Here is a 25,816-nt window from a genome sequence, read left to right on the forward strand (position 1 = left end):
TACAAAATTGAACCTTGAGGGGCCCCAACCACAAAATCGGATCCTGAGGGGCCCCACCCACAAAATCGGACCCTGAGGGGCCCCGGCCACAAAATCGGACCCTGAGGGACCCCGGCCACAAAATCAGATCCTGAGGGGCCCCAACCACAAAATCGGACCCTGAGAGGCTCCGGCCGCAAAATCAGACCCTGAGGGGCCCCAACCACAAAATTAGACCCTGAGAGGCACCGGCCACAAAATCGGACCCTGAGGGGCCCCGGACACAAAATCGGACCCTGAGGGGCCCCGGACAAAAAATCAGACCCTGAGGGGCCCCACCCACAAAAACAGACCCTGAGGGGCCCCACCCATAAAATCGGACCCTGAGGGGCCCCACCCACAAAATCAGACCCTGAGGGGCCACACCCACAAAATCGGACACTGAGAGGCCACACCCACAAAATCGTACCCTGAGGGGCCCCACCCACAAAATCAGACCCTGAGGGGCCCCACCCAAAAAATCGTATCCTGAGTGAGCCCCACCCACAAAATCGGACCCTGAGGGGCCCCACCCATAAAATCGGACCCTGAGGGGACCCACCCACAAAATCGGACCCTGAGGGGCCACACCCACAAAATCGGATCCTGAGAGGCCACATCCACAAATCAGACCCTGAGGGGCCCCACCCACAAAATTGGACCCTGAGGAATCCCGGCCACTAATTCAAATCTTGAGGAGCCCAGGCCACCGAATCGGATCCTGAGGGGCCCCACCCACCAAACCAGACCCTGAGGCCAAAGTGGCCCCTGAGAGGCACCCACATTTAAAACGGATCCTGAGTTGAAAGTCTTGCAGGGGCAGCAGCCAAGTCTCTCTTAAAGGGGCAGCCCAGGCACCATTTCAAACCACTATCTGTACTTCCTTCAGGAAATACACATCTAGTTCTTCTTATTATTATTATTATTATAGTGGTTTGAAAAAAACACTATATTGTAATCCGAACGCTGCTAACTTATTATAGTGGTTTCAAAAAACCACTATATTGTAATCCGAACGCTGCTAACTTATTCTTCTTCTTCTTATTATTATTAAGTTGATTTCCGCAATTAATACAGCCCGAACCGCTACACGCACAGATGCCGTTGAGGTGTTGTTTCGAAGCCAGCATCCACGAGAGGTGTGCTAAGTATTTTTCGTGTCGATCGGATTTGTAGTTTTTGCGCAATTTGCGTTTGAAATTTTTTTTTCCCGTCATTGGAATGCACTGTCTCCAATGCTTTTCAATGGGTAATGGCAAAACGTGCCCTGAGGCGATTGAAATGGCAGTTGATCTCATTGATATGCGCAGGCAGACCCAGTTACTATGCCAACGCCTACGAACGTCACATGACATCCCAAGGACAGAGCTTCTGCCACATAATATCAGCTCTTAAAGTGAAACCCACAGCACAAATGCAAATCTAGCTTCATCACATGACGCATGCCCCTGAGAGAGAATGTGCGACAAAGTGGATTTAGAAGCCCAGTGAGCCACCCTGGCTCTTAAAGGGCCGACGTGCCACAGTGATTCTTAAAGGGCCAGCGCACCGAAATGAGTCTTAAAGGGCCGGCGCGCCAAATCGAAAGCTGAGCGACCCCGCCCTCCAAATCGGAGGCTGAGCCACCCCGGCCTCCAAATCGGAGGCTGAACCACCCCGGCCTCCAAATCGGACCCAGTGTGGCCCCGCTCAAAAAATCACACCCAGAGTAGCACAGCCCACCAAATCGGATCCTGAGGGGCCCCGCCCACCAAATCAGACTCTGAGTGGCCCCGCCCACCAAATTGGACCCTGAAGGGCCCCGCCCACCAAATCAGACCCTGAGAAGCCCCGCCCACCAAATCGGACCCAGAGTGACCCCGCCCACCAAATCAGACCCTGAAGGGCCCCGCCCATCAAATCAGACCCAGAATGGTCCCGCCCACGAAATCGGACCCAGAGGGGCCCCGCCCATCAAATCGGACCCTGAGGGGCCCCGCCCATCAAATCGGAACCTGAGGAGCCCCGCCCACCAAATCGGACCCAGATTGACCCCGCCCACCAAATCGGACCCTGAGGAGCCCCGTCCACCAAATCGGACCCAGATTGACCCCGCCCACCAAATCGGACCCTGAAGGGCCCCGCCCACCAAATCGGACTCAGAGGTGCCCCACCCACAAAATCAGACCATGAGGGACCCCGCCCACCAAATTAGACCCTGAGGGGCCCCACCCTCAAAATCGGTCACTGAGGGGCCCCACCCACAAAATCGGACCCTGAGGGGCTCCGCCCACCAAATTAGACCCTGAGGGGCCCCACCCTCAAAATCGGTCACTGAGGGGCCCCACCCACAAAATCGGACCCTGAGGGGCCCCAGCCACAAAATTGGACCCTGAGGGGCCCCACCCACAAAATCGGAACCTGAGGGGCCCCACCCTCAAAATCAGACCCTGAGGGGCCACAGCCACAAAATCAGACCATGAGGGGCCCCAGCCACAAAATCGAACCCAGAGGGACCTCAGTCACAAAATCAGACCCTAAGGGGCCACGGCCACAAAATCGGACCCTGAGGGGCCCCACCCACAAAATCAGACCCTGAGGGACCCCAGCCACAAAATCGGACCCTGAGGGGCCCCACCCACAAAATCAGACCCTGAGTGTCCCCGGTCACAAAATCGGACCCTGAGGGGCCCCACCCACAGAATCGGACCCTGATGGGCCCCACCCACAAAATCAGACCCTGAGGGGCCCCATCCACAAAATCGGATCCTGAGGGGCCCCACCCTCAAAATCGGACCCTGAGGGGCCCCGCCCACCAAATTAGACCCTGAGGGGCCCCACCCTCAAAATCAGACCCTGAGGGGCCACAGCCACAAAATCAGACAATGAGGGGCCCCAGCCACAAAATCGGACCCAGAGAGGCCCCACCCATAAAATCGGACCCTGAGGGGACCCACCCACAAAATCGGACCCTGAGGGGCCACACCCACAAAATCGGACCCTGAGAGGCCACATCCACAAAATCAGACCCTGAGGGGCCCCACCCACAAAATTGAACCCTGAGGAATCCCGGCCACTAATTCAAATCTTGAGGAGCCCAGGCCACCGAATCGGATCCTGAGGGGTCCCACCCACCAAACCAGACCAGGAGGCCAAAGTGGCCCCTGAGAGGCACCCACATTTAAAACGGATCCTGAGTTGAAAGTCTTGCAGGGGCAGCAGCCAAGTCTCTCTTAAAGGGGCAGCCCAGGCACCATTTCAAACCACTATCTGTACTTCCTTCAGGAAATACACATCTAGTTCTTCTTATTATTATTATAGTGGTTTGAAAAAAACACTATATTGTAATCCGAACGCTGCTAACTTATTATAGTGGTTTGAAAAAACCACTATATTGTAATCCGAACGCTGCTAACTTATTCTTCTTCTTATTATTATTATTAAGTTGATTTCCGCAATTAATACAGCCCGAACCGCTACACGCACAGATGCCGTTGAGGTGTTGTTTCGAAGCCAGCATCCACGAGAGGTGTGCTAAGTATTTTTCGTGTCGATCGGATTTGTAGTTTTTGCGCAATTTGCGTTTGAAATTTTTTTTCCCGTCATTGGAATGCACTGTCTCCAATGCTTTTCAATGGGTAATGGCAAAACGTGCCCTGAGGCGATTGAAATGGCAGTTGATCTCATTGATATGCGCAGGCAGACCCAGTTACTATGCCAACGCCTACGAACGTCACATGACATCCCAAGGACAGAGCTTCTGCCACATAATATCAGCTCTTAAAGTGAAACCCACAGCACAAATGCAAATCTAGCTTCATCACATGACGCATGCCCCTGAGAGAGAATGTGCGACAAAGTGGATTTAGAAGCCCAGTGAGCCACCCTGGCTCTTAAAGGGACGACGTGCCACAGTGATTCTTAAAGGGCCAGCGCACCGAAATGAGTCTTAAAGGGCCGGCGCGCCAAATCGAAAGCTGAGCGACCCCGCCCTCCAAATCGGAGGCTGAGCCACCCAGGCCTCCAAATCGGAGGCTGAACCACCCCGGCCTCCAAATCGGATCCAGTGTGGCCCCGCTCAAAAAAATCACACCCAGAGTAGCACAGCCCACCAAATCGGATCCTGAGGGGCCCCGCCCACCAAATCAGACCCTGAGAAGCCCCGCCCACCAAATCGGACCCAGAGTGACCCCGCCCACCAAATCGGACCCTGAAGGGCCCCGCCCATCAAATCGGACCCAGAGTGGCCCCGCCCACGAAATCGGACCCAGAGGGGCCCCGCCCATCAAATCGGACCCTGAGGGGCCCCGCCCAACAAATCGGAACCTGAGGAGCCCCGCCCACCAAATCGGACCCAGATTGACCCCGCCCACCAAATCGGACCCTGAGGAGCCCCGTCCACCAAATCGGACCCAGATTGTCCCCGCCCACCAAATCGGACCCTGAAGGGCCCCGCCCACCAAATCGGACCCAGAGGTGACCCGCCCACAAAATCAGACCATGAGGGACCCCGCCCACCAAATTAGACCCTGAGGGGCCCCACCCTCAAAATCGGTCGCTGAGGGGCCCCACCCACAAAATCGGACCCTGAGGGGCTCCGCCCACCAAATTAGACCCTGAGGGGCCCCACCCTCAAAATCGGTCACTGAGGGGCCCCACCCACAAAATCGGACCCTGAGGGGCCCCAGCCACAAAATTGGACCCTGAGGGGCCCCACCCACAAAATCGGAACCTGAGGGGCCCCGCCCACCAATTTAGACCCTGAGGGGCCCCACCCTCAAAATCAGACCCTGAGGGGCCACAGCCACAAAATCAGACCATGAGGGGCCCCAGCCACAAAATCGAACCCAGAGGGACCTCAGTCACAAAATCAGACCCTAAGGGGCCACGGCCACAAAATCGGACCCTGAGGGGCCCCACCCACAAAATCAGACCCTGAGGGACCCCAGCCACAAAATCGGACCTTGAGGGGCCCCACCCACAAAATCAGACCCTGAGGGTCCCCGGTCACAAAATCGGACCCTGAGGGGCCCCACCCACAGAATCGGACCCTGATGGGCCCCACCCACAAAATCAGACCCTGAGGGGCCCCATCCACAAAATCGGATCCTGAGGGGCCCCGCCCACCAAATTAGACCCTGAGGGGCCCCACCCTCAAAATCAGACCCTGAGGGGCCACAGCCACAAAATCAGACAATGAGGGGCCCCAGCCACAAAATCGGACCCTGAGGGGCCCCACCCACAAAATCGGACCCTGATGGGCCCCACCCACAAATCCAGACCCTGAGGGGCCCCAGCCACAAAATCGGACCCTGGGAGACCCCGGCCACAAAATCAGACCCTGAGGGGCCCCAACCACAAAATCGGACCCTGAGGGGCCCCAGTCACAAAATCGGACCCTGAGGGGCCCCACCCACAAAATCAGACCCTGAGGGACCCCAACCACAAAATCAGACCCTGAGGGGCCCCAGCCACAAAATCGGACCCTGAGGGGCCCCACCCACAAAATCGGACCCTGAGGGGCCCCACCCACCAAATTAGACCCTGAGGGGCCCCACAATCAAAATCGGTCCCTGAGGAGCCCCGGTCACAAAATCGGACCCTGAGGGGCCCCGGCCACAAAATCGGACCCTGAGGGGCCCCGGCCACAAAATCGGACCCTGAGGGGCCCCACCTGCAAAATCGGACCCTAAGGGGCCCCGGCCACAAAATCGGACCCTGAGGGGCCCCACCCGCAAAATCGGACCCTAAGGGGCCCCACCCGCAAAATCGGACCCTGAGGGGCTCCACCCGCAAAATCGGACCCTGAGGGGCCCCGGCCCCAAAAATCGGACCATTTGGGGCCAAAACCACAAAATCGGACCCTGAGGGGCCCCAACCACAAAATCGGACCCTGAGGGGCCCCGCCCACTAAATCGAATTCTGAAAGGCCCCAACCACAAAATCGGACCCTGAGGGGCCCCACCCACAAAATCGGACCTTGAGGGTCCCTGCTGACCAAATCGGACCCAGAGTTCCCCGCCCACCAAATCAGACCCAGAGTGGCCCGCCCACCAAATCAGACCTAGAGTGGCCCCGCTCACCAAATCGGACCCCGAGGGGCCCCACCCACCAAATCGGAACCTGAGGGGCCCCGCCCACCAAATTAGACCCTGAGGGGCCCCACCCTCAAAATCAGACCCTGAGGGGCCACAGCCACAAAATCAGACCATGAGGGGCTCCAGCCACAAAATCGAACCCACAGGGACCTCAGTCACAAAATCAGACCCTAAGGGGCCACGGCCACAAAATCGGACCCTGAGGGGCCCCACCCACAAAATCAGACCCTGAGGGACCCCAGCCACAAAATCGGACCCTGAGGGGCCCCACCCACAAAATCAGACCCTGAGGGTCCCCGGTCACAAAATCGGACCCTGAGGGGCCCCACCCACAGAATCGGACCCTGATGGGCCCCACCCACAAAACCAGACCCTGAGGGGCCCCATCCACAAAATCGGATCCTGAGGGGCCCCACCCTCAACATCGGACCCTGAGGGGCCCCACCCTCAAAATCAGACCCTGAGGGGCCACAGCCACAAAATCAGACAATGAGGGGCCCCAGCCACAAAATCGGACCCTGAGGGGCCCCACCCACAAAATCGGACCCTGGTGGGCCCCACCCACAAATCCAGACCCTGAGGGGCCCCAGCCACAAAATCGGACCCTGGGAGACCCCGGCCACAAAATCGGACCCTGAGGGGCCCCAACCACAAAATCGGACCCTGAGGGGCCCCAGTCACAAAATCGGACCCTGAGGGGCCCCAGCCACAAAATCGGACCCTGAGGGGCCCCACCCACAAAATCGGACCATGAGGGGCCCCACCCACCAAATTAGACCCTGAGGGGCCCCACCCTCAAAATCGGTCCCTGAGGATCCCCGGCCACAAAATCGGACCCTGAGGGGCCCCACCCGCAAAATCGGACCCTAAGGGGCCCCGGCCACAAAATCGGACCCTGAGGGGCCCCACCAGCAAAATCGTACCCTAAGGGGCCCCACCCGCAAAATCGGACCCTGAGGGGCTCCACCCGCAAAATCGGACCCTGAGGGGCCCCGGCCCCAAAAATCGGACCATGTGGGGCCCCAACCACAAAATCGGACCCTGAGGGGCCCCAACCACAAAATCGGACCCTGAGGGGCCCCGCCCACTAAATCGAATTCTGAAAGGCCCCAACCACAAAATCGGACCCTGAGGGGCCCCACCCACAAAATCGGACCTTGAGGGTCCCTGCTGACCAAATCAGACCCAGAGTGGCCCGCCCACCAAATCAGACCTAGAGTGGCCCCACCCACCAAATCGGACCCCGAGGGGCCCCGCCCACCAAATCGGACCCCGAGGGATCCCGCCCACCATATCGGACCCCAAGGGTCCCCGCCAACAAAATTGGACCCTGAGGGGCCCCGCCCACCAAATCGGACTCTGATAGATCCCGCCCACCAAATCAGACCCTGAGGGGCCCAGCTCACCAAATCGGACCCAGAGTGGCCCCGCCCACCAAATATCGGACCCAGATGGCCCCGCCCACCAAATCAGACCCGGAGTGGCCCCGCCCACCTAATTGTACCCTGAGGGACCCCACCCACAAAATCGGACCCTAAGGGGCCCCACCCACAAAATTGGACCCTGAGGGGCCCCGGCCACAAAATTGGACCCTGAGGGGCCCCACCCACAAAATCGGACCCTGAGGGGATCCGGCCACAACATCGGACCCTGACTGGCCCCACTCACAAAATCGGACCCTGAGGGGCCCTACCCACAAAATCGGACCCTGAGGGGCCCCAACCACAAAATCGGACCCTGACGGGCCCCGGCCACAAAATCGGACCCTGACGGGCCCCGGCCACAAAATCGGACCCTGAGGGTCCCTGCTGACCAAATTGAACTCTGATGGGCCCCGCCCACCAAATCGGACCCAGAGTGGCCCGCCCACCAAATCAGACCTAGAGTGGCCCCGCCCACCAAATCGGACCCCGTGGGATCCCGCCCACCATATCGGATCCCGAGGGTCCCCGCCAACCAAATTGGACCCTGAGGGGCCCCGCCCACCAAATCGGACTCTGATAGATCCCGCCCACCATATCAGACCCTGAGGGGCCCAGCTCACCAAATCGGACCCAGAGTGGCCCCGCCCACCAAATATCGGACCCAGAGTGGCCTCGCCCACCAAATCAGACCCAGAGTGGCCCCTCCCACCCAATTGTACCCTGAGGGGCCCCACCCACAAAATCGGACCCTAAGGGGCCCCACCCACAAAATTGGACCCTGAGGGGCCCCGGCAACAAAATTGGACCCTGAGGGGCCCCACCCACAAAATCGGACCCTGAGGGGATCCGGCCACAACATCGGACCCTGACTGGCCCCACTCACAAAATCGGACCCTGAAGGGCCCTTCCCACAAAATCGGACCCTGAGGGGCCCCAACCACAAAATCGGACCCTGACGGGCCCCGGCCACAAAATCGGACCCTGACGGGCCCCGGCCACAAAATCGGACCCTGACGGGCCCCGGCCACAAAATCGGACCCTGAAGGTCCCCGGCCACAAAATCGGACCCTGAGAGACCCCACATACAAAATTGAACCCTGAGGGGCCCCAACCACCAAATCGGATCCTGAGGGGCCCCACCCACAAAATCAGACCCTGAGGGGCCCCACCCACAAAATTGGACCCTCAGGGGCCCCGGCCACAAAATCGGACCCTGAGGGACCCCGGCCACAAAATCAGATCCTGAGGGGCCCCAACCACAAAATCGGACCCTGAGAGGCTCCGGCCGCAAAATCGGACCCTGAGGGGCCCCGGACACAAAATCGTACCCTGAGGGGCCCCGGCCACAAAATCGGACCCTGAGGGGCCCAACCCACAAAATCAGACCCTGAGGGACCCCGCCCACCAAATTAGACCCTGTGGGGCCCCACCCTCAAAATCGGACCCTGAGGGGCCCCGCCCACCAAATCGGACCCAGGGGGGCCCCGCCCACCAAATCGGACCATGAGGGGCCCCGCACACCAAATCGGACCATGAGGGGCACCGCCCACTAAATCGGACCCAGAGTGGCCCCGCCCACCAAAATGGACCCAGGGGGCTCCACCCACAAAATCAGACCCTAAGGGGCCCCACCCACAAAATCGGACCCTGAGTGGGCCCGGCCACAAAATCAGACCCTGAGGGGCCCCAACCACAAAATCGGACCCTGAGAGACAACCGGCCACAAAATCGAACCTAGAGGGGCCCCAGTCACAAAATAGGACCCTCAGGGGCCCCAACCACAAAATCAGACCCTGAGGTGCCCCGGTCACAAAATCGGACCCTGAGGGGGCCAACCCACAAAATCAGACCCTGAGGGGCCCCACCCACAACTCCAGACCCTGAGGGGCCCCACCCTCAAAATCAGACCCTGAGGGGCCCCAGCCACAAAATCAGACCCTGAAAGGCCCCAGCCAAAAAATCGGACTCTGAGGGGCCCCACACACAAAATCGGACCCTGAGGGGCCCCACCCACAAATCCAGACCCTGAGGGGCCCCACCCACAAAATCAGACCCTGAGGGGCCCCGCCCACCAAATTAGACCCTGAGGGGCCCCACCCTCAAAATCAGACCCTGAGGGGCCCCAGCCACAAAATCAGACCCTGAGGGGCCCCAGCCACAAAATCAGACCCTGAGGGGCCCCACCCACAAATCCAGACACTGAGGGGACCCGGCCACAAAATCGGACCCTGAGAGACCCCGGCCACAAAATCGGACCCTGAGGGGCCCCAACCACAAAATCGGACCCTGAGGGGCTCCGGCCACAAAATCGGACCCTGAGGGGCCCAACCCACAAAATCAGACCCTGAGGGACCCCGCCCACCAAATTAGACCCTGAGGGGCCCCACCCTCAAAATCGGACCCTGAGGGGCCCCGCCCACCAAATTGGACCCAGGGGGGCCCCGCCCACCAAATCGGACCATGAGGGGCCCCGCCCACCAAATCGGACCATGAGGGGCCCCGCCCACCAAATCGGACCCAGAGTGGCCCCGCCCACCAAAATGGACCCAGGGGGCTCCACCCACAAAATCAGACCCTAAGGGGCCCCATCGACAAAATCGGACCCTGAGTGGGCCCGGCCACAAAATCAGACCCTGAGGGGCCCCAACCACAAAATCGGACCCTGAGAGACAACCGGCCACAAAATCGAACCTAGAGGGGCCCCAGTCACAAAATAGGACCCTCAGGGGCCCCAACCACAAAATCAGACCCTGAGGTGCCCCGGTCACAAAATCGGACCCTGAGGGGGCCAACCCACAAAATCAGACCCTGAGGGGCCCCACCCACAAATCCAGACCCTGAGGGGCCCCACCCTCAAAATCAGACCCTGAGGGGCCCCAGCCACAAAATCAGACCCTGAGGGGCCCCAGCCAAAAAATCGGACTCTGAGGGGCCCCACCCACAAAATCGGACCATGAGGGGCCCCACCCACAAATCCAGACCCTGAGGGGCCCCACCCACAAAATCAGACCCTGAGGGGCCCCGCCCACCAAATTAGACCTTGAGGGGCCCCACCATCAAAATCAGACCCTGAGGGGCCCCAGCCACAAAATCAGACCCTGAGGGGCCCCAGCCACAAAATCAGACCCTGAGGGGCCCCACCCACAAATCCAGACCCTGAGGGGACCCGGCCACAAAATCGGACCCTGAGAGACCCCGGCCACAAAATCGGACCCTGAGGGGCCCCAGCCACAAAATCAGACCCTGAGGGGCCCCAGTCACAAAATCGGACCCTGAGGGGCCCCACGCACAAAATCAGACCCTGAGGGACCCCAGCCACAAAATCAGAACCTGAGGGGCCCTAACCACAAAATCAGAACCTGAGGGGCCCCACCCACCAAATTAGACGATGAGGGGCCCCACCCTCAAAATCGGTCGCTGAGAGGCCCCACCCACAAAATCGGACCCTGAGGGGCCCCAGCCACAAAATTGGACCCTGAAGGGCCCCACCCACAAAATCGGACCCTGAGGGGCCCCGTCCACCAAATTAGACCCTGAGGGGCCCCACCCTCAAAATCAGACCCTGAGGGGCCACAGCCACAAAATCAGACCATGAGGGGCCCCAGCCACAAAATCGAACCCAGAGGGACCTCAGTCACAAAATCAGACCCTAAGGGGCCACGGCCACAAAATCGGACCCTGAGGGGCCCCACCCACAAAATCAGACCCTGAGGGACCCCAGCCACAAAATCGGACCCTGAGGGGCCCCACCCACAAAATCAGACCCTGAGGGTCCCCGGTCACAAAATCGGACCCTGAGGGGCCCCACCCACAGAATCGGACCCTGATGGGCCCCACCCACAAAATCAGACCCTGAGGGGCCCCAGCCACAAAATCGGACCCTTATGGCCCCACCCTCAAAATCGGACCCTGAGGGGCCCCGCCCACCAAATTAGACCCTGAGGGGCCCCACCCTCAAAATCAGATCCTGAGGGGCCACAGCCACAAAATCAGACCATGAGGGGCCCCAGCCACAAAATCGGACCCTGAGGGGCCCCACCCACAAAATTGGACCCTGAGGGGCCCCACCCACAAAATTGGACCCTGATGGGCCCCACCCACAAATCCAAACCCTGAGGGGCCCCAGCCACAAAATCGGACCCTGGGAGACGCCGGCCACAAAATCGGACCCTGAGGGGCCCCAACCACAAAATCGGACCCTGAGGGGCCCCAGTCACAAAATCGGACCCTGAGGGGCCCCACCCACAAAATCAGACCCTGAGGGACCCCAGCCACAAAATCAGACCCTGAGGGGCCCCAGCCACAAAATCGGACCCTGAGAGGCTCCGGCCGCAAAATCGGACCCTGAGGGGCCCCGGACACAAAATCGTACCCTCAGGGGCCCCGGCCACAAAATCGGACCCTGAGGGGCCCAACCCACAAAATCAGACCCTGAGGGACCCCGCCCACCAAATTAGACCCTGTGGGGCCCCACCCTCAAAATCGGACCCTGAGGGGCCCCGCCCACCAAATCGGACCCAGGGGGGCCCCGCCCACCAAATCGGACCATGAGGGGCCCCGCACACCAAATCGGACCATGAGGGGCACCGCCCACTAAATCGGACCCAGAGTGGCCCCGCCCACCAAAATGGACCCAGGGGGCTCCACCCACAAAATCAGACCCTAAGGGGCCCCACCCACAAAATCGGACCCTGAGTGGGCCCGGCCACAAAATCAGACCCTGAGGGGCCCCAACCACAAAATCGGACCCTGAGAGACAACCGGCCACAAAATCGAACCTAGAGGGGCCCCAGTCACAAAATAGGACCCTCAGGGGCCCCAACCACAAAATCAGACCCTGAGGTGCCCCGGTCACAAAATCGGACCCTGAGGGGGCCAACCCACAAAATCAGACCCTGAGGGGCCCCACCCACAAATCCAGACCCTGAGGGGCCCCACCTTCAAAATCAGACCCTGAGGGGCCCCAGCCACAAAATCAGACCCTGAAAGGCCCCAGCCAAAAAATCGGACTCTGAGGGGCCCCACCCACAAAATCGGACCCTGAGGGGCCCCACCCACAAATCCAGACCCTGAGGGGCCCCACCCACAAAATCAGACCCTGAGGGGCCCCGCCCACCAAATTAGACCCTGAGGGGCCCCACCCTCAAAATCAGACCCTGAGGGGCCCCAGCCACAAAATCAGACCCTGAGGGGCCCCAGCCACAAAATCAGACCCTGAGGGGCCCCACCCACAAATCCAGACACTGAGGGGACCCGGCCACAAAATCGGACCCTGAGAGACCCCGGCCACAAAATCGGACCCTGAGGGGCCCCAACCACAAAATCGGACCCTGAGGGGCCCCGGCCACAAAATCGGACCCTGAGGGGCCCAACCCACAAAATCAGACCCTGAGGGACCCCGCCCACCAAATTAGACCCTGAGGGGCCCCACCCTCAAAATCGGACCCTGAGGGGCCCCGCCCACCAAATTGGACCCAGGGGGGCCCCGCCCACCAAATCGGACCATGAGGGGCCCCGCCCACCAAATCGGACCATGAGGGGCCCCGCCCACCAAATCGGACCCAGAGTGGCCCCGCCCACCAAAATGGACCCAGGGGGCTCCACCCACAAAATCAGACCCTAAGGGGCCCCACCGACAAAATCGGACCCTGAGTGGGCCCGGCCACAAAATCAGACCCTGAGGGGCCCCAACCACAAAATCGGACCCTGAGAGACAACCGGCCACAAAATCGAACCTAGAGGGGCCCCAGTCACAAAATAGGACCCTCAGGGGCCCCAACCACAAAATCAGACCCTGAGGTGCCCCGGTCACAAAATCGGACCCTGAGGGGGCCAACCCACAAAATCAGACCCTGAGGGGCCCCACCCACAAATCCAGACCCTGAGGGGCCCCACCCTCAAAATCAGACCCTGAGGGGCCCCAGCCACAAAATCAGACCCTGAGGGGCCCCAGCCAAAAAATCGGACTCTGAGGGGCCCCACCCACAAAATCGGACCATGAGGGGCCCCACCCACAAATCCAGACCCTGAGGGGCCCCACCCACAAAATCAGACCCTGAGGGGCCCCGCCCACCAAATTAGACCTTGAGGGGCCCCACCATCAAAATCAGACCCTGAGGGGCCCCAGCCACAAAATCAGACCCTGAGGGGCCCCAGCCACAAAATCAGACCCTGAGGGGCCCCACCCACAAATCCAGACCCTGAGGGGACCCGGCCACAAAATCGGACCCTGAGAGACCCCGGCCACAAAATCGGACCCTGAGGGGCCCCAGCCACAAAATCAGACCCTGAGGGGCCCCAGTCACAAAATCGGACCCTGAGGGGCCCCACGCACAAAATCAGACCCTGAGGGACCCCAGTCACAAAATCAGAACCTGAGGGGCCCTAACCACAAAATCAGAACCTGAGGGGCCCCACCCACCAAATTAGACGATGAGGGGCCCCACCCTCAAAATCGGTCGCTGAGAGGCCCCACCCACAAAATCGGACCCTGAGGGGCCCCAGCCACAAAATTGGACCCTGAAGGGCCCCACCCACAAAATCGGACCCTGAGGGGCCCCGTCCACCAAATTAGACCCTGAGGGGCCCCACCCTCAAAATCAGACCCTGAGGGGCCACAGCCACAAAATCAGACCATGAGGGGCCCCAGCCACAAAATCGAACCCAGAGGGACCTCAGTCACAAAATCAGACCCTAAGGGGCCACGGCCACAAAATCGGACCCTGAGGGGCCCCACCCACAAAATCAGACCCTGAGGGACCCCAGCCACAAAATCGGACCCTGAGGGGCCCCACCCATAAAATCAGACCCTGAGGGTCTCCGGTCACAAAATCGGACCCTGAGGGGCCCCACCCACAGAATCGGACCCTGATGGGCACCACCCACAAAATCAGACCCTGAGGGGCCCCAGCCACAAAATCGGACCCTTATGGAACCACCCTCAAAATCGGACCCTGAGGGGCCCCGCCCACCAAATTAGACCCTGAGGGGCCCCACCCTCAAAATCAGATCCTGAGGGGCCACAGCCACAAAATCAGACCATGAGAGGCCCCAGCCACAAAATCGGACCCTGAGGGGCCCCACCCACAAAATTGGACCCTGATGGGCGCCACCCACAAATCCAAACCCTGAGGGGCCCCAGCCACAAAATCGGACCCTGGGAGACGCCGGCCACAAAATCGGACCCTGAGGGGCCCCAACCACAAAATCGGACGCTGAGGGGCCCCAGTCACAAAATCGGACCCTGAGGGGCCCCACCCACAAAATCAGACCCTGAGGGACCCCAGCCACAAAATCAGACCCTGAGGGTCCCCAGCCACAAAATCGGACCCTGAGGGGCCCCACCCACAAAATCGGACCCTGAGGGGCCCCGCCCACCAAATTAGAGCCTGATGGGCCCCACCCTCAAAATCGGTCCCTGAGGAGCCCCGGCCACAAAATCGGACCCTGAGGGGCCCCGGCCACAAAACCGGACCCTGAGGGGCCCCCCTGTCAGAAAATCGGACCCTGAGGGGCCCCACCCGCAAAATCGGACCCTAAGGGGCCCCGGCCACAAAATCGGACCCTGAGGGGCCCCACCCGCAAAATCGGACCCTAAGGGGCCCCACCCGCAAAATCGGACCCTGAGGGGCTCCACCCGCAAAATCGGACCCTGAGGGGCCCCGGCCACAAAACCGGACCCTGAGGGGCCCCGGCCACAAAATCGGACCCTGAGGGGCCCCACCCGCAAAATCGGACCCTGAGGGGCTCCACCCGCAAAATCGGACCCTGAGGGGCCCCACCCTCAAAATCGGACCCTGAGGGGCCACAGCCACAAAATCAGACCATGAGGGGCCCCAGCCACAAAATCGAACCCAGAGGGACCTCAGTCACAAAATCAGACCCTAAGGGGACACGGCCACAAAATCGGACCCTGAGGGGCCCCACCCACAAAATCAGACCCTGAGGGACCCCAGCCACAAAATCGAACCCTGAGGGGCCCCACCCACAAAATCAGACCCTGAGGGTCCCCGGTCACAAAATCGGACCCTGAGGGGCCCCACCCACAGAATCGGACCCTGATGGGCCCCACCCACAAAATCAGACCCTGAGGGGCCCCAGCCACAAAATCGGACCCTTAGGGGCCCCACCCTCAAAATCGGACCCTGAGGGGCCCCGCCCACCAAATTAGACCCTGAGGGGCCCCACCCTCAAAATCAGACCCTGAGGGGCCACAGCCACAAAATCAGACCATGAGGGGCCCCAGCCACAAAATCAGACCCTGAGGGGCCCCACCCACAAAATTGGACCCTTATGGGCCCCACGCACAAATCCAAACCCTGAGGGGCCCCAGCCACAAAATCGGACCCTGGGAGACGCCGGCCACAAAATCGGACCCTGAGGGGCCCCAACCACAAAATCGGACCCTGAGGGCCCCAGTCACAAAATCGGACCCTGAGGGGCCCCACCCACAAAATCAGACCCTGAGGTACCCCAGCCACAAAATCAGACCCTGAGGTGCCCCAGCCACAAAATCGGACCCTGAGGGGCCCCACCCACAAAATCGGACCCTGAGGGGCCCCGCCCACCAAATTAGACCCTGAGGGGCCCCACCCTCAAAATCGGTCCCTGAGGAGCCCCAGCCACAAAATCGGACCCTGAGGGGCCCCGGCCACAAAACCGGACCCTGAGGGGCCCCGGCCACAAAATCGGACCCTGAGGGGCCCCACCCGCAAAATCGGACCCTAAGGGGCCCCGGCCACAAAATCGGACCCTGAGGGGCCCCACCCGCAAAATCGGACTCTAAGGGGCCCCACCCGCAAAATCGGACCCTGAGGGGCTCCACCCGCAAAATCGGACCCTGAGGGGCCCCGGCCCCAAAAATCGGACCATGTGGGGCCCCAACCACAAAATCGGACCCTGAGGGGCCCCAACCACAAAATCGGACCCTGAGAGGCACCGGCTACAAAATTGGACCCTGAGGGGCCCAACCCAGAAAATCAGAATCAGTGTCCCCGCCCACCAAATTGGACCCTGAAGGGCCCCGTCCACCAAATCGGACCCAAAGTGGACCCGCCCACCAAATCAGACCCAGAGTGGCCCCGCCCACCAAATGGGACCCTGAGGGGTCCCACCCACCAAATTGGACCCTGAGGGGCCCCGCCCACCAAATTGGACCCTGAGGGGCCCCGCCCACTAAATCAAATTCTGAAAGGCCCCACCCACAAAATCGGACCCTGAGGGTCCCTGCTGACCAAATCGGACCCAGAGTGGCCCGCCCACCAAATCAGACCCAGAGTGGCCCGCCCACCAAATCAGACCTAGAGTGGCCCCGCTCACCAAATCGGACCCCGAGGGGCCCCACCCACCAAATCGGACCTTGAGGGGCCCCGCCCACCAAATCAGACCCCGAGGGGCCCCGCCCACCAAATCGGACCCCGAGGGATCCCGCCCACCATATCGGACCCCGAGGGTCCCCGCCCACCAAATTGGACCCTGAGGGGGCCCGCCCACCAAATCGGACTCTGATAGATCCCGCCCACCAAATCAGACCCTGAGGGGCCCAGCTCACCAAATCGGACCCAGAGTGGCCCCGCCCACCAAATATCGGACCCAGAGTGGCCCCGCCCACCAAATCAGACCCAGAGTGGCCCCGCCCACCTAATTGTACCCTGAGGGGCCACACCCACAAAATCGGACCCTAAGGGGCCCCACCCACAAAATTGGACCCTGAGGGGCCCCGGCAACAAAATTGGACCCTGAGGGGCCCCACCCTCAAAATCAGACCCTGAGGGGCCACAGCCACAAAATCAGACCATGAGGGGCCCCAGCCACAAAATCGAACCCAGAGGGACCTCAGTCACAAAATCAGACCCTAAGGGGCCACGGCCACAAAATCGGACCCTGAGGGGCCCCACCCACAAAATCAGACCCTGAGGGACCCCAGCCACAAAATCGGACCCTGAGGGGCCCCACCCACAAAATCAGACCCTGAGGGTCCCCGGTCACAAAATCGGACCCTGAGGGGCCCCACCCACAGAATCGGACCCTGATGGGCCCCACCCACAAAATCAGACCCTGAGGGGCCCCAGCCACAAAATCGGACCCTTAGGGGCCCCACCCTCAAAATCGGACCCTTAGGGGCCCCGCCCACCAAATTAGACCCTGAGGGGCCCCACCCTCAAAATCAGACCCTGAGGGGCCACAGCCACAAAATCAGACCATGAGGGGCCCCAGCCACAAAATCAGACCCTTAGGGGCCCCACCCTCAAAATCGGACCCTGAGGGGCCCCGCCCACCAAATTAGACCCTGAGGGGCCCCACCCTCAAAATCAGACCCTGAGGGGCCACAGCCACAAAATCAGACCATGAGGGGCCCCAGCCACAAAATCAGACCCTGAGGGGCCCCACCCACAAAATTGGACCCTTATGGGCCCCACCCACAAATCCAAACCCTGAGCCACAAAATCGGACCCTGGGAGACCCCGGCCACAAAATCGGACCCTGAGGGGCCCCAACCACAAAATCGGACCCTGAGGGGCCCCAGTCACAAAATCGGACCCTGAGGGGCCCCACCCACAAAATCAGACCCTGAGGGACCCCAGCCACAAAATCAGACCCTGAGGGGCCCCAGCCACAAAATCGGACCCTGAGGGGCCCCACCCACAAAATCGGACCTTGAGGGGCCCTAACCACAAAATCGGACCCTGAGGGGCCCCGGCCAGAAAATCGGACCCTGACGGGCCCCGGCCACAAAATCGGACCCTGACGGGCCCCGGCCACAAAATCGGACCCTGAGGGTCCCTGCTGACCAAATTGAACTCTGAGGGGCCCCGCCCACCAAATCGGACGCAGAGTGGCCCGCCCACCAAATCAGACCTAGAGTGGCCCCGCTCACCAAATCAGACCCCGAGGGGCCCCTCCCACCAAATCGGACCACGAGGGATCCCGCCCACCATATCGGACCCCGAGGGTCCCCGCCAACCAAATTGGACCCAGAGGGGCCCCGCCCAACAAATCGGACTCTGATAGATCCCGCCCACCAAATCAGACCCTGAGGGGCCCAGCTCACCAAATCGGACCCAGTGTGGCCCCGCCCACCACATATCGGACCCAGAGTGGCCCCACCCACCAAATCAGACCCAGAGTGGCACCGCCCCCCTAATTGTACCCTTAGGGGCCCCACCCACAAAATCGGACCCTAAGGGGCCCCACCCACAAAATTGGACCCTGAGGGGCCCCGGCCACAAAATTGGACCCTGAGGGGATCCGGCCACAACATCGGACCCTGACTGGCCCCACTCACAAAATCGGACCCTGAAGGGCCCTACCCACAAAATCGGACCCTGAGGGGACCCAACCACAAAATCGGACCCTGACGGGCCCCGGCCACAAAATCGGACCCTGACGGGCCTCGGCCACAAAATCGGACCCTGACGGGCCCCGGCCACAAAATCGGACCCTGAGGGGCCCCGGCCACAAAATCGGACCCTGAGAGACCCCACCTACAAAAATGAACCCTGAGGGGCCCCAACCACAAAATCGGATCCTGAGGGGCCCCACCCACAAAATCAGACCCTGAGGGGCCCCACCCACAAAATTGGACCCTCAGGGGCCCCGGCCACAAAATCGGACCCTGAGGGACCCCGGCCACAAAATCAGATCCTGAGGGGCCCCAACCACAAAATCGGACCCTGAGAGGCTCCGGCCGCAAAATCGGACCCTGAGGGGCCCCAACCACAAAATCGGACCCTGAGAGGCACCGGCCACAAAATCGGACCCTGAGGGGCCCCGGACACAAAATCGGACCCTGAGGGTCCCCGGCCACAAAATCGGACCCTAAGGGGCCCCGGCCACAAAATCGGACCCTGAGGGGCCCCACCCGCAAAATCGGACCCTAAGGGGCCCCACCCGCAAAATCGGACCCTGAGGGGCTCCACCCGCAAAATTGGACCCTGAGGGGCCCCGGCCCCAAAAATCGGACCATGTGGGGCCCCAACCACAAAATCGGACCCTGAGGGGCCCCAACCACCAAATCGGAACCCGAGGGGCCCCGCCCACCAAATCGGACCCCGAGGGGCCCCGCCCACCAAATCGGACCATGAGGGATCCCGCCCACCATATCGGACCCCGAGGGTCCCCGCCAACCAAATTGGACCCAGAGGGGCCCCGCCCACCAAATCGGACTCTGATAGATCTCGCCCACCAAATCAGACCCTGAGGGGCCCAGCTCACCAAATCGGACCCAGTGTGGCCCCGCCCACCACATATCGGACCCAGAGTGGCCCCGCCCACCAAATCAGACCCAGAGTGGCCCCGCCCCCCTAATTGTACCCTGAGGGGCCCCACCCACAAAATCGGACCCTAAGGGGCCCCACCCACAAAATTGGACCCTGAGGGGCCCCGGCCACAAAATTGGACCCTGAGGGGCCCCACCCACAAAATCGGACCCTGAGGGGATCCGGCCACAACATCGGACCCTGACTGGCCCCACTCACAAAATCGGACCCTGAAGGGCCCTACCCACAAAATCGGACCCTGAGGGGCCCCAACCACAAATTCGGACCCTGACGGGCCACGGCCAGAAAATCTGACCCTGACGGGCCCCGGCCACAAAATCGGACCCTGACGGGCCCCGGCCACAAAATCGGACCCTGAGGGGCCCCGGCCACAAAATCGGACCCTGAGAGACCCCACCTACAAAATTGAACCCTGAGGGGCCCCAACCACAAAATCGGATCCTGAGGGGCCCCACCCACAAAATCAGACCCTGAGGGGCCCCACCCACAAAATTGGACCCTCAGGGACCCCGGCCACAAAATCGGACCCTGAGGGACCCCGGCCACAAAATCAGATCCTGAGGGGCCCCAACCACAAATTCGGACCCTGAGAGGCACCGGCCACAAAATCGGACCCTGAGGGGCCCTGGACACAAAATCGGACCCTGAGGGGCCCCGGCCACAAAATCGGACCCTAAGGGGCCCCGGCCACAAAATCGGACCCTGAGGGGCCCCACCCGCAAAATCGGACCCTAAGGGGCCCCACCCGCAAAATCGGACCCTGAGGGGCTCCACCCGCAAAATCGGACCCTGAGGGGCCCCGGCCCGAAAAATCGGACCATGTGGGGCCCGAACCACAAAATCGGACCCTGAGGGGCCCCAACCACAAAATCGGACCCTGAGAGGCACCGGCTACAAAATTGGACCCTGAGGGGCCCCGGCCACAAAGTCGGACCCTGAGGGGCCCAACCCAGAAAATCAGAATCAGTGTCCCCGCCCACCAAATTGGACCCTGAAGGGCCCAGTCCACCAAATCGGACCCAAAGTGGCCCCGCCCACCAAATCAGACCCAGAGTGGCCCCGCCCACCACATCGGACTCTGAGGGGCCCCGCCCACCAAATGGGACCCTGAGGGGCCCCACCCACCAAATTGGACCCTGAGGGGCCCCGCCCACCAAATCGGACCCTGAGGGGCCCCGCCCACTAAATCAAATTCTGAAAGGCCCCAACCACAAAATCGGACCCTGAGGGGACCCACCCACAAAATCGGACCCTGAGGATCCCTACTGACCAAATCGGACCCAGAGTGGCCCGCCCACCAAATCAGACCCAGAGTGGCTCGCCCACCAAATCAGACCTAGAGTGGCCCCGCTCACCAAATCGGACCCCGAGGGGCCCCACCCACCAAATCGGACCCGAGGGGCCCCGCCCACCAAATCAGACCCCGAGGGGCCCCGCCCACCAAATCGGACCCCGAGGGATCCCGCCCACCATATCGGACCCCGAGGGTCCCCGCCAACCAAATTGGACCCTGAGGGGCCCCGCCCACGAAATCGGACTCTGATACATCCCGCCCACCAAATCAGACCCTGAGGGGCCCAGCTCACCAAATCGGACCCAGAGTGGCCCCGCCCACCAAATATCGGACCCAGAGTGGCCCCGCCCACCAAATCAGACCCAGAGTGGCCCCGCCCACCTAATTGTACCCTGAGGGGCCCCACCCACAAAATCGGACCCTAAGGGGCCCCACCCACAAAATTGGACCCTGAGGGGCCCCGGCCACAAAATTGGACCCTGAGGGGCCCCACCCACAAAATCGGACCCTAAGGGGATCCGGCCACAACATCGGACCCTGACTGGCCCCACTCACAAAATCGGACCCTGAGGGGCCCTACCCACAAAATCGGACCCTGAGAGGCACCGGCTACAAAATTGGACCCTGAGGGGCCCCGGACACAAAATTGGACCCTGAGGGGCCCCGGCCACAAAGTCGGACCCTGAGGGGCCCAACCCAGAAAATCAGAATCAGTGTCCCCGCCCACCAAATTGGACCCTGAAGGGCCCCGTCCACCAAATCGGACCCAAAGTGGCCCCGCCCACCAAATCAGACCCAGAGTGGCCCCGCCCACCACATCGGACTCTGAGGGGCCCCGCCCACCAAATGGGACCCTGAGGGGCCCCACCCACCAAATTGGACCCTGAGGGGCCCCGCCCACCAAATCGGACCCTGAGGGGCCCCGCCCACCAAATCGGACCCCGGGGGATCCCGCCCACCATATCGGACCCCGAGGGTCCCCGCCAACCAAATTGGACCCTGAGGGGCCCCGCCCACCAAATCGGACTCTGATAGATACCGCCCACCAAATCAGACCCTGAGGGGCCCAGCTCACCAAATCGGACCCAGAGTGGCCCCGCCCACCAAATATCGGACCCAGAGTGGCCCCGCCCACCAAATCAGACCCAGAGTGGCCCCGCCCACCTAATTGTACCCTGAGGGGCCCCACCCACAAAATCGGACCCTAAGGGGCCCCACCCACAAAATTGGACCCTGAGGGGCCCCGGCCACAAAATTGGACCCTGAGGGGCCCCACCCACAAAATCGGACCCTAAGGGGATCCGGCCACAACATCGGACCCTGACTGGCCCCACTCACAAAATCGGACCCAGAGGGGCCCTACCCACAAAATCGGACCCTGAGGGGCCCCAACCACAAAATCGGACCCTGACAGGCCCCGGCCACAAAATCGGACCCTGACGGGCCCCGGCCACAAAATCGGACCCTGAGGGTCCCTGCTGACCAAATTGAACTCTGAGGGGCCCCGCCCACCAAATCGGACCCAGAGTGGCCCGCCCACCAAATCAGACCAAGAGTGGCCCCGCTCACCAAATCAGACCCCGAGGGGCCCCACCCACCAAATCGGAACCCGAGGGGCCCCGCCCACCAAATCGGACCCCGAGGGGCCCCGCCCACCAAATCGGACCATGAGGGATCCCGCCCACCATATCGGACCCCGAGGGTCCCCGCCAACCAAATTGGACCCAGAGGGGCCCCGCCCACCAAATCGGACTCTGATAGATCTCGCCCACCAAATCAGACCCTGAGGGGCCCAGCTCACCAAATCGGACCCAGTGTGGCCCCGCCCACCACATATCGGACCCAGAGTGGCCCCGCCCACCTAATTGTACCCTGAGGGGCCCCACCCACAAAATCGGACCCTAAGGGGACCCACCCACAAAATTGGACCCTGAGGGGCCCCGGCCACAAAATTGGACCCTGAGGGGCCCCACCCACAAAATCGGACCCTGAGGGGATCCGGCCACAACATCGGACCCTGACTGGCCCCACTCACAAAATCGGACCCTGAAGGGCCCTACCCACAAAATCGGACCCTGAGGGGCCCCAACCACAAATTCGGACCCTGACGGGCCACGGCCACAAAATCGGACCCTGACGGGCCCCGGCCACAAAATCGGACCCTGACGGGCCCCGGCCACAAAATCGGACCCTGAGGGGCCCCGGCCACAAAATCGGACCCTGAGAGACCCCACCTACAAAATTGAACCCTGAGGGGCCCCAACCACAAAATCGGATCCTGAGGGGCCCCACCCACAAAATCAGACCCTGAGGGGCCCCACCCACAAAATTGGACCCTCAGGGACCCCGGCCACAAAATCGGACCCTGAGGGACCCCGGCCACAAAATCAGATCCTGAGGGGCCCCAACCACAAATTCGGACCCTGAGAGGCACCGGCCACAAAATCGGACCCTGAGGGGCCCCGGACACAAAATCGGACCCTGAGGGGCCCCGGCCACAAAATCGGACCCTAAGGGGCCCCGGCCACAAAATCGGACCCTGAGGGGCCCCACCCGCAAAATCGGACCCTAAGGGGCCCCACCCGCAAAATCGGACCCTGAGGGGCTCCACCCGCAAAATCGGACCCTGAGGGGCCCCGGCCCGAAAAATCGGACCATGTGGGGCCCGAACCACAAAATCGGACCCTGAGGGGCCCCAACCACAAAATCGGACCCTGAGAGGCACCGGCTACAAAATTGGACCCTGAGGGGCCCCGGCCACAAAGTCGGACCCTGAGGGGCCCAACCCAGAAAATCAGAATCAGTGTCCCCGCCCACCAAATTGGACCCTGAAGGGCCCAGTCCACCAAATCGGACCCAAAGTGGCCCCGCCCACCAAATCAGACCCAGAGTGGCCCCGCCCACCACATCGGACTCTGAGGGGCCCCGCCCACCAAATGGGACCCTGAGGGGCCCCACCCACCAAATTGGACCCTGAGGGGCCCCGCCCACCAAATCGGACCCTGAGGGGCCCCGCCCACTAAATCAAATTCTGAAAGGCCCCAACCACAAAATCGGACCCTGAGGGGACCCACCCACAAAATCGGACCCTGAGGATCCCTGCTGACCAAATCGGACCCAGAGTGGCCCGCCCACCAAATCAGACCCAGAGTGGCCCGCCCACCAAATCAGACCTAGAGTGGCCCCGCTCACCAAATCGGACCCCGAGGGGCCCCACCCACAAAATCGGACCCTAAGGGGCCTCACCCACAAAATTGGACCCTGAGGGGCCCCGGCCACAAAATTGGACCCTGAGGGGCCCCACCCACAAAATCGGACCCTAAGGGGATCCGGCCACAACATCGGACCCTGACTGGCCCCACTCACAAAATCGGACCCTGAGGGGCCCTACCCACAAAATCGGACCCTGAGGGGCCCCAACCACAAAATCGGACCCTGACGGGCCCCGGCCACAAAATCGGACCCTGAGGGTCCCTGCTGACCAAATTAAACTCTGAGGGGCCCCGCCCACCAAATCGGACCCAGAGTGACCCGCCCACCAAATCAGACCTAGAGTGGCCCCGCTCACCAAATCAGACCCCGAGGGGCCCCACCCACCAAATCGGACCCCGAGGGGCCCCGCCCACCAAATCAGACCCCGAGGGGCCCCGCCCACCAAATCTGACCACGAGGGATCTCGCCCACCATATCGGACCCCGAGGGTCCCCGCCAACCAAATTGGACCCAGAGGGGCCCCGCCCACCAAATCGGACTCTGATAAATCCCGCCCACCAAATCAGACCCTGAGGGGCCCAGCTCACCAAATTGGACCTAGAGTGGCCCCGCCCACCAAATATCGGACCCAGAGTGGCCCCGCCCACCAAATCAGACCCAGAGTGGCCCCGCCCACCTAATTGTACCCTGAGGGGCCCCACCCACAAAATCGGACCCTAAGGGGCCCCACCCACAAAATTGGACCCTGAGGGGCCCCGGCCACAAAATTGGATCCTGAGGGGCCCCACCCACAAAATCGGACCCTGAGGGGATCCGGCCACAACATCGGACCCTGACTGGCCCCACTCACAAAATCGGACCCTGAAGGGCCCTACCCACAAAATCGGACCCTGAGGGGCCCAACCCACATAATCGGACCCTGAGGGGCCCAACCCACATAATCGGACCCTGAGGGGCCACGGCCATAAAATCGGACCCTGAGGGGATCCGGCCACAAAATCAGACCCTGAGGGGCCCCGGCCACAAAATCGGATCCCGAGGGGCCCCACTCACAAAATCAGAACCTGAGGGGCCCCACCCACAAAATCGGACCCTGAGGGGCCACACCCACAAAATCGGAGCCTGAGAGATCCCAGCCAACAATTCAAGGCCTGAGGAGCCCAGGCCAAGGAATCGGATTCCTGAGGGGCCCCACCCTCCAAATCAGACCCTGAGGCCAAAGTGGCCTCTGAGAGGCACTCACAGTTAAAACGGATCCTGAGTTGAAAGTCTTGCAGGGGCAGCAGGCAAGTCTCTCTTAAAGGGGCAGCCCGGGCACCATTTCAAACCACTATCTGTACTTCCTTCAGGAAATAAACATCTAGTTCTTCTTCTTCTTCTTCTTCTTATTAAGTTGATTTCCGCAATTAATGCGGCCCGAACCGCTACACGCACAGACTCCGTTGAGGTGTCGTTTCGAAGCCAGCGTCCATGAGAGGTGTGCTAAGTATTTTTCGTGTTGATCGGATTTGT

Source organism: Dendrobates tinctorius, unplaced genomic scaffold, assembly GCF_039654945.1.
Source record: "Dendrobates tinctorius isolate UK_male_01 unplaced genomic scaffold, ASM3965494v1 ptg000132l, whole genome shotgun sequence".
Taxonomy (NCBI): Eukaryota; Metazoa; Chordata; class Amphibia; order Anura; family Dendrobatidae; genus Dendrobates; species Dendrobates tinctorius.